Below are 9,763 nucleotides of genomic sequence, written 5' to 3' on the forward strand. Positions count from 1 at the left end.
GACAGAAAAGTACATCTTATTAAAATAAGAGCAGGGAGGCTGTATAAAAAGGAATACAGGAACAAAAGCACTTAGATAAGAAAATGTGCAGCTAACCTCTGCCCAAGGATTCGGTCTCAAAGCCATGTTTGGCAGCCAGATTCCCCCAAGTGAGACTCGAAGGCTTGTGTCACAGGTGCAAGTTTGACATGTGCTTTGCTTGTCTGTTGCTCTATAACAAACCACCCCAAGTCTTAGAGCAAGAGGTTTGGGCAGGACTTCGCAGGAGCGGTTCATCCCTGTCGCCACAGCATGTACTGCCAGGAGGTGGGTGGCGGGGCGGGCAGGGTGCTGTCTACCCTTGAATGAGATTTATAGCTGTTCCTCTTGCTTGGCTTTGTATTTGCAGCAAGACCGAGAGTGTGAGAGTGTCCGGTTGGCTTATACCTGCAATACAGATGGAAGAGCCATGTGGTTTGGCACCTGCTTCCCGAGGAGGGAGCGGGAGGGGGCAGGGCGCAGGGGCAGGAGCGCTGCTGTGCTCCAAGCCAGTCTTGGGCGGCTCCATTCCGATTAGCTTTGTTTGAGCCTCTTGTTTCCCTTGAAGATTTTTTTGTTTTCCCTTGAAGATTTAAGTTCAACCTTGTCTTGTTAGCTGTTTGGATTTTGGTGAAATGTATACTTTGGGTTCATTATAACAAGGAGTTGTTTTTCAAATCAGAAAAGAAATCCCATGTCCCAGCTGACATCACTAGAACAGCCTGGCCGGCATGATTTACCCCTCCCCCACCCATATGTGCTCTCAGGGGGCTCCTGGGGCCCGTGTTAGACTGTTAGAATGGCAGCTGCCAACACCAAAACAAAAACTTAGCTTTACTTTTGAAACAAATTCAGACTTAGGAAGACACAGCACAACGGGTTCGCACTCCTTTCACCCAGATTTCCTCAAACCTTACGTAACCACATCCAGGGATCTGCCAGGCCCTGTGGCCCAGACACCACTTGCCTCACACTGTGTGGCCTGAGGTGGGCGAGGCCTGTCTGGCCTGGCCTGAGTGGGGGGAGCAGAGGTCACTTCTGGGTGTTGGGGTGGCACAGACATTATCCACACAGGATGCGCTTGGAAGCTGGTTGGAAGCCCTTGCACAAGTTTGAAGGTGACAGGGGACCTGTGCTTCAGGGAAGCCAGCTGAGCAACAGCGCTTTCAGAGGGCCTGTGAATGTGCTGTAGTAACTGCAACTATTGCACGGGGAAACCATGGCTTGCTGTCTTATCAGAATAGGCAATCTTTTCAAAGACTGGCCTGTGAATTGACTAGAAGTTCTTGAAAGAAGAGTTTTTTAGTTCTGTCTCCAAAATGGAAGACTCTCCCTCAAATTAGAAGTCCTTCTGGGCCCCTGGCAGACATCACTAATCACTGTGGCCACTGTCCAGCCCCAGCGTGGCTTCGGATCTTCCTTCCCAGCAGATTGTTGGGTGAGATGATGCCACTGAGTCTTTCTTGCTAGGCTAATCTTCCATCCCTCCCCCATTTTTGAAGAGATACTTGAAATGATTTCCAGAGAGGTTTGGCGACATCTCCAGAGTCAGTCAGTGATTGTTGACTCCACTAGAAGGCCTGACTCCAAGCAAGCCTAAGTGCATTTCCTCATTATACCCTGCTGCTGCTGCTGTGTGGCCCAGATTCCACAGCGATGCTGAACCCCCAGCAAAGGAAGACACCTCCTTTCACCACATTCCCTCAGGACCCAGCTCCCCCTAGCCCACATCCAAACCACCTGGTAGTTACAACAGCATCGCCTAGCAGACAGGATTCAGGTGGACTGTGAGCTGAATCCCCACACTAACACCGGCACGCTGCTTGGCCGCCCTGATTTCTGCGTGTGTCACCTCCACTCAGAGGCAGTTGTCCCTGCCTCTGTCATTGCATCTGACTGCGGACTACTGGTATTTGCTCACTACCTATGTGTCAGATGAATGGTGGCTGTGAATTCATCTTTGGGGTCTGTTCCCCTTTCCTTTGCTACTTAGCTCTCCTGAAGGCAGATATTGGGGTTTTCTTTTGCATTAGGACTGTGATATCTGGCAATGAATTGCTTTAAAAGGAAATTTACAGCAGCCGCTCCACTGCCCACCTGTGACTATGCAGGTGCTTCTTTCCACACATTTTCTCCCTCTGCAGGGCAGCAGCCTCCTGCCTGCCTGTGACCATGACGTGACTTCTCTGCATTGACCTCCCCCCTGTGGAGGCCGCTCTCCTACAGACACCTGCCTGCAGGCCTCTCTCTGTGCAGACCTGTCCCTTTCAGGGCAGCTGTTGCCCACTTGAAATAAATCTTAAAAAAAGAAAAAAAGGAAATTTACTTCAGCAATGTCCTTGGGGTGGCCCTGTGGGCCGGCTTCTAAGCCTGTTAGGCAGGCAGGACCAGAGACCCTGTCAGAGCTCCTTTGTGATGTGAGCAGCAGCCGGAGCGCCCTGCTGGCTCATCAGCTGCACAGCCAGAAGTTGGGAGAAGCCACTCCTTCATTCCACATCTGAGGCTGGGGAGTGGTCGCGGTGTATTGCTCTGGTCTCATCAGACAGCCTGAGGAAAGGCGCTTTATGGTCTGGTGTTCTGGCTAATTGGCTTGAGGTCTGGAGTTGCAGCTTGGCTTCTTTGAGCCTTTTATGCCTTTTTTCATCAGACACTCTTCTCAGGCATTTTTATTGCCCCGGGAAGTCTTTCCAATGAAGGTGAAGTCCACTTCAGTGCCTCCTCTCCCTGCCAGGTATCAGATGACAGAATGTCCCAGCAAGGGCGCTGTGGGGAGCCGCCAAAAACCGCATTGGCTTAGGAATCTGGCTAGAGTCTCTCCAGTTCCCTTGGCTTCTGTTGACTTGTCTGTAAAATTGGAATTATGGGACTGTGGTGATGAATAAATAAAATAACATACCATGTACAGCATATCCCCTTTCTCAGCCCACACACATTTTCAGCACTTTTGCTTGTCCAGCCGACTGGACTCTTAGGGGAAAGGAGAGGAAACCTTTCTGAGGGTCACTCCTCAAGTACCCTGGGGCTCCCCGCTGGAGAGGACTAGAGGCCTGGCCACACAGCTGGCTGTTGCCCTTGCTCTGTTTCCTACCTGGACCCTCCCAATGACTTCCCAGGTGTCTCAGGGTAAAAGCAAGAAAGCCCCGTCCGAACTAGCTGCCCCTGTGTGCTCTTCACAGCCGCCTGTCCACCCAACAGGGCTGTGTATGTGTGGTTGCTTTTTAAAATTTTTTTTACTTATTTTTGGATAGAAGCACAGACGTGCAGGCCAGTAGGGTGTGGGGGGCGGGGGAGGGGAGTGGGCTGATGAGAGGATTCACCAGAGATGAGTATGGGGCAGAATAGGTGGATCCACTGAAATACACTGCTGAGGGGAGGAGGGGAGCAGGTGGCGAGACAGGAGAGGTCTGCGGTGCCATGTGGGTCAGCTGCCTGGCCGGGGATCGAACTCAGGTTACAGTTGTGCTGAGACAACCCCAAGGCCACCTGGGGTTGCTTTTCCCTGCATGACTCATGGCCTCACCTTCTTTTGGTTCTTGCTTAGCTGTTGCTAGTCAGAGAGGCCTTGCAACCACCTGCCCCCTCCTACCACCGTTCAACAGGGTGCCTCAAACCTGGTGTTCTCTACACCTGTTGACCTGTTGGCCTCCCTTTTTCCTGTTTAATAGATGGTTTACATGTTCACAGGCTGCCTTTCTCTTGCTGGAATGTAAGGCAGGAACTTTGTGTCTAGTTCACTACTGAAACACAACTGGTTAGTGGCCTATATCTCCTCCCCCAATATTCTTCCCTGCTACAGGTGTCCTGGGAGAACCTCTCCCCTGGCCTCGCCTTGGGTTCCTTTCACTCCATTTTGCTTCTGCACAGAATCCTGAGAGTGGCCCTACAAGGCTGCTGCTTGCTGAATTTTTGCTGAATGGAGGCCTGGTGCTCAGCCCCAAGTCTGTCCTTGATCATTGCCTTGGCGTGACAGCTCCATGAGGCAGGTCCTGTCACAGGAGAGAGCTTGCCAGGACAGAGTAGCAGGCAAGTAGGTGTGGAACAAGTATTCTAGCTCCTGTCTGACCTGAGGGTGTTCTCTTTGACCCAGCTGCCAAAGCACCCACCCGCAGGACAGTGACCCTCTGCACAGCAAGCTCCTTTATGCTTTGACAGTCCTTATAGCCAGGTTTATCCTGCTCTTTTTTGTATTCAAAGCTGAGAGTTCTCTGTTCTTGCAAAGTACTCCTTTAGATTTTATCCTGTTTATCTTTGTTCAGTCCATTTAAACTTCATCCTTCCTCTCCCATCTCTTATCACATACCCTGGGGCATTGATTTAAATCTGATACCCAAATGACACATAGTGGGAAGTCCTAGGTAAAGTGTCCTTCTGTTTCCTAGGGGCCAAGGCCAGCAAGACTTCAGCCAGTCTTCTCAGAAGTACAAAAAGCGATGCTTTTTTTTTTTTTTAAAGATTTATTTATTTGTGCATACAGAACTGGGGTACAGGCCAGAGGCTCAGGGGCAGTGAGAGGCTTCACCAGAGACAGAGTGGGGAACAGAACAGGCAGATCGACCAAGTACACTGCTGAGGGGAGCAGCGGGCGGGTCAGGAGAGGTCTGCCGCACCATGTGGTCACCTCTGGGGCAGGTGGGAATCGAACTCATGCGGAAGTGGTTTCAGCTTCTTAGTGCAGTGCTTTAACCCGCTGCACCACCAGGGAGGGCCACAAAAAGCGATGCTTTTTAACTCAGCAAGTGGGTCTGGGCACATAAACCTTTTACTATGAGAAGAAAGACGCAGATCTGGTGGCCTCAAGGATGGAAGTCTATGGGGGGGAGGCCGCGGTGTAAAGATAAACAAGGAAGGGGGAGTCTAGGGTGGAGACGGTGAGCTCTCCAGACAGTGTAGTCTGCTAGCTAGGATAGGCCTTTCTTAAACACAGACGGAAGGCCCAGGGGCCGTGCATATGACAACACAGAACCTGGGAGAGTTGGCTGTGGCCTGAACTCTGTCCTTCAGCTAGGGACACTTATGGGTCCTCCTGGTTTTGTGGCTCTTGACAGGTCCTCTGACATCAGTATAGTTCTCTTCACTTCCCTCTCCCTCCCCCAGAGAGGGCTTAGACTTTCATGGACCATTAGGGCTTAGAATGTGCTAATACTTGCTTTGGAGGTTAAAAAAAAGTGCCTTTTCTTTCTTTTTTCTTTTGTAATGTTCTAGTGACTTCCCTTTAGTTTGGAGGCTTTGGCACTAGTCTGGGTTTCTGTGTGATAAGCTGGAAGCTTTGATTTATTTACCTAAGCATAAAGAGGTCTCCTTACCTAAGCAGTTTCCTCACTGAAACTTTGAGCCTGCTAGAGTAGGAACTATACAATTTATGGGTTAAAACATTTCTTCCATCTGCCTTAATGGCATTCTGTTACTCTTTGAATAACAATCCACATTCTCCAAGGCCTTGAGGATCTCCTGGTCTGGCCCTGTCAACAGATTCCCTTTCAGTTCCTAAACTATACCAGGCATCTCTTAACCACATGACTTTTCGAAGTGGAAACTTCTTCTTCTCTGTTGAGTACACATAACCCTGAGCGATCCTTCCAGTCACTCATGTGTCATTTTGGGGTTAGTGATGTCCCACCCCCAGTCTGGATCAGGTTTCTGTCCTTCTCAGTACAGTCTTGGTTCTAGTTGAAGAATTAAGCTCTCCCCTACTATCTGAACGCAGAGACCTGGTTTGACCACTTCATTCCACAGTCATTTAGAGAGAATATAGGAGAGATGACAAGGTGAGATTCTAAAATATATCTTTTCAAGTTGTTAAACTCTGGGCTTGATTTTGTATAAAAGACATTATTATCTCTTTTTCCTCCCTCACCTTGATTTTGTCTTGATCCAAGCAAAAGCCAGGGTGTGCCTAGGGGCTGGGCTGGCTGAGTCCCAGGTGTGTGAATACACCGACAGAGAGCTGGGGCTCTGGGTCACTCTGGCCTCTACTGAGTGCTGGCCCTCACTTGCTCTGGCCCTGAAACATCTGATAGTTCTCCTAGATAACCCAGATATCCCATCATCTCAGTTCATTTTCCTGTTCTTATTTGCTAGACATTTCACCTGTACCTGGCCGCCATGTGCAGACGCCACTGTGTGCTCTACCCACCCCACCACCCACCCACACGTGCCCTTGGTCATAAACAGCTTTCCTGGAGGGCAGCATTTCTCAGCACTGTTGCCATTTGGGCTGAATAATGCTGCTGGCAACTGCTGTCCTATGCGCCGTGGGGTGTTCAGCAGCGTTCCCAGCATGCCCACTAAATGCCAGCAGTGTCTTCTCAGTTCTGACAGCCGAGAAGTCCCCAGAAAATACCAGATCCTCTGGAGCCCTGCTCGACTGCCTTTGAGAACCACTGCTATAGTCTTTGTAATAAATAATTTAGTTGGCTGTTGCTTTTGAACCCAGTAGAAGCAAAGGCCTTCCTAATCGGCGTCATCAGCAGGTAAAATCACATGACTTTTCCTGTGGCCTGCCCAGGATGGAGGTTCCAGGAATTTGGACCTGTAGAGAACTCCCTCTCGGCTGCTGACTGGACAAGCTTTGTTTTTGAGCCTCTTTTCAGTCTGGGCCTAGAGAATCTAGGTGTTTGCCACTAAATCCCACAATAAGACCACCAGAGCTAGAAGAATTTGAGGCCAAGGTCCAAAATTTTTAACATTTAGTCTTAACTATTAAGTAATAAATATGCGCTAAATAATAGAAAGCCTTTGTTGAGTAGTTACTGTGGTTTGAGTGTTTTTCTTATTTTTTATTCATTTAGTTATGTAAACCACCCTCTGAGGTAGATCTTTTATTACCGCCGTCACACAAGGACACTGAAACATAGAAAAGCTGACTTGTCCGTAGTCACGCAGCCAGGAAGTGGGGGAGCTGGGATTCAAAACCACCGGTCTACCCCCAGAGCCGTGTTCCTTCGTGACCACACGCGCAGTGAGGGCTGGGCACTGCACCGTGCTGAGGACGTAGCTTCAGTCTGTGCAGGCCCCTTGGGTGAGTGGTGTTATCTTAGACTGGAGATGTGGAGCCGGTGTGGGCCACCCAGCCCGAGAGCCTGGCACCTGCTGCCGCAGGTCACATGGCCCTGTGATTGAGTAAACATGTTTTCTAATTTCATCTTGCCTCTTCCCTGGAAATCCCCACTCACTCAGCATTTGTTAAATGGCTTCTGCAATATAGTGCCAGTCACTAAATAAATGTTATCATTTCTAATTAGATCTTACTCAGATGCTTTGTGTATCTTACCTTATTTATGCCATAAGGTGGTCCTGGAGGTTTCCCAGACACAAACCTACAGAGCCATGAGCTGAACCCAGGACTGCCTGGTTTCACATTGTATTCTTAGCTGTTACGTGCTTTTGCATTCCTTTAGGAAATTTCCTTACATCACTTCAAAGTTGACAATAACACTCCTGAGGGCAGTGGTGAAGGAGGGTCCTGTGAGTAAGCCGTGTCCTTCCTGGGTTACTTAAATCCAAACTCTGCCTTTTTTCACAGAAACAGATGAGATTTGCGTGCAGCGGGGCACTGGGCGCCTGGCGCCAACTCTGCCTCCCGTGCACGCACTTGTGACGGACCCCACGGCCAGACTGACACTTAGTGAGGACCCCTCGCCTCAGCACTGGGTCTCATGGGCCTGGGCCTTACGCAAAGGTGCCTGGTTGTGAGGACTCTGGGGCGGAAGTCTCCTGCAAATGGTCTCGGGCTTCACCTTGTCAGGGGAGAGCCACCAGTGGCTGCGCAGACACTCTCTGGCCTTTTCTGCAGCCTTGGCCATTACTCAGGGGTAATGGAGGATGAAAAGGTAGCTGCTCTTTGCAGGTATGATTTAACTTGGCTGGCCATTGGGATTGCCAGTGCCCGCTGCCTGGGAGCCATCTGGGTTGGCCAGGCCCGGCCGACCCAGGGAAAGAGGGTGTTTTAAAAGTCTTTTCCTGCTCCAGGCCTGTGGGCTTCACTGTTCTTCTTAGCTCCCCGCCCCCGGATCCAGGAGCAGCCCGGGTTTGCTGTTCCAATACTGCTTTTACCCAGCCTGATAAGTGAACATCATGTTTCCTTGCCTCTGTTTAAAGTTAGGTTGACATAAGCAATGAGGAATTTGGTTTGGTGGGCAAAGAAAAGATTGCCTCAGGTACAGGCACCTCAAGAATTTGCCTGGTGTGGGTGGGAGAGAGTAGACCAGTCCCTAGGATCCCACCCAAGAACACGGAGTCAGGCCCTGCCTGTCTCCAGTCGCTCTGCCGAGCAGGCGGGCAGGCCCAGTGCTGCGTCACCTCCGCGAGGGCCTTTCCCTGGGTCCACCCTTCCAGCTGAAGGAAGCGTTGGCTCCACCACCCCCGCCACTGGCGCAGTGCCCACTGGCACCAAGTGCCACTTCGCAGCGGTGGGGGTGGTTAGCCACAGGGGGAAATCTATATTCTGTTTATCTTGCGGCTCCACAGAGTTAGATATTCTGAAGAGCGGGACACGACACAGGATAATTACAGCTGCAATGCCGACAGAGAGATGCGAGGAGTGCCCGGCCGCCGGGTCTGGCTGGAGCAGGCCCTAACGCGGCGGAGGCGACCGAGTCTGGTGTGGTCAGGCCAGAAGTGCCCACGCTTGGCCAGCGGCACCTCGGCTTCTGCCACTGGTCACCCCGGGTTCTCACCCAGAGAAGACAGCCTTGTTTTCTCAACATAACTTTTTTAAGTGCAGAAGTTCTCTTCCTTATAGAAAGTAAATGAGACCCACAATTTTGCTAGCTACCCAGAATAACAGTGATTAACATGGTGGTATAAATCATACACTTTGTTTTGTTTTTGTTTTTTTATGCAGCCCTTTTGGAAATTCTACTAGTATGTTCATCTCTGTCCAGGGGGTGTATTTGCAGCTAGATAGAAGTACTGTTGCATGTTTTGTTTTTTCCTCCAAAGTTCATCAGCTCTGTGTGTCCTTATTTGACCTTGGCCCCATAGCTGCCAGTCCTGAGTGGGATCGGCTGCCACCGAGCGCTTCTGGTCAGATGCCAGGCTCACCACCCTGTGGACCCCTGCTGCCCGGCCCTGACTGCCCCTTATCTAAATGATTCTTCTTTGTAAGTATCTCAGTTCGGGGCAAGTTGGCTCCATGGCAGTAATTTATGGTCTGTCTACTTTGTGCCCTGCTCTGGGCCAAACCGATTTTCAAGGAGTTAATAATTTAATCTTGGCCCTCCCTCGTGGTGCAACAGGTTAGGACGCAGCACTGCAAGCTGCCCACAGCCGCTTCAGTGAGAGTTCGATTCCCACCCCAGAGGTGATCCCCATGGCGCGGCAGACCTCTCCTGACCTGCCTGCTGCTCCCCTCAGCAGTGTACTTCGTCGCTCTGCCTGTTCTGCTCCCCACTCTGTCTCTGGTGAAGTCTCTCACTGCTCCTGCACCTCTGACCTGTATCCCAGTTCCATATGAATAAATAAATCTTTTTAAAAAAATAATTTAATCTTTATATCAGTCCTGAGAGCTTGGTGTTGCTATTGTCTTCATTCTTTAGATGAGAAAACTGAGTCACAGAGAGATGAGGGAAGTTGCATTTGATACAGATGCACTAGAGGCCAGGGATTGCCAGCTTAATCCCTGAACCCAGTGAACCCATATCTGCAAGACCTGGACCTTGGGAGGACTTTGGATGGAGGGGTTGTGAGCTGAGCTGATAACCTGTAGGGGGCTGAGCGACCCCCAAGATAGGCCAGTGAGTGGAGC

At 50.4% G+C, this 9,763-nt stretch overlaps 1 long non-coding RNA gene across 1 annotated transcript in view; it reads left to right on the plus strand.

Annotated features, from left to right (window-relative positions):
- Positions 1-9,286, plus strand: part of LOC105853926 — a 14,602-nt gene extending 5,316 nt beyond the window's left edge. The window contains exons 2-3 of the long non-coding RNA XR_001145673.1: positions 9,001-9,119; positions 9,255-9,286. This is a non-coding gene — a long non-coding RNA (uncharacterized LOC105853926). The remainder of the gene's footprint in view (positions 1-9,000; positions 9,120-9,254) is intronic.
- Positions 9,287-9,763: the final 477 nt, after the last annotated feature.

Source organism: Condylura cristata, unplaced genomic scaffold (genome assembly GCF_000260355.1).
Source record: "Condylura cristata isolate star-nosed mole 26May11 unplaced genomic scaffold, ConCri1.0 scaffold00021, whole genome shotgun sequence".
Taxonomy (NCBI): domain Eukaryota; kingdom Metazoa; phylum Chordata; class Mammalia; order Eulipotyphla; family Talpidae; genus Condylura; species Condylura cristata.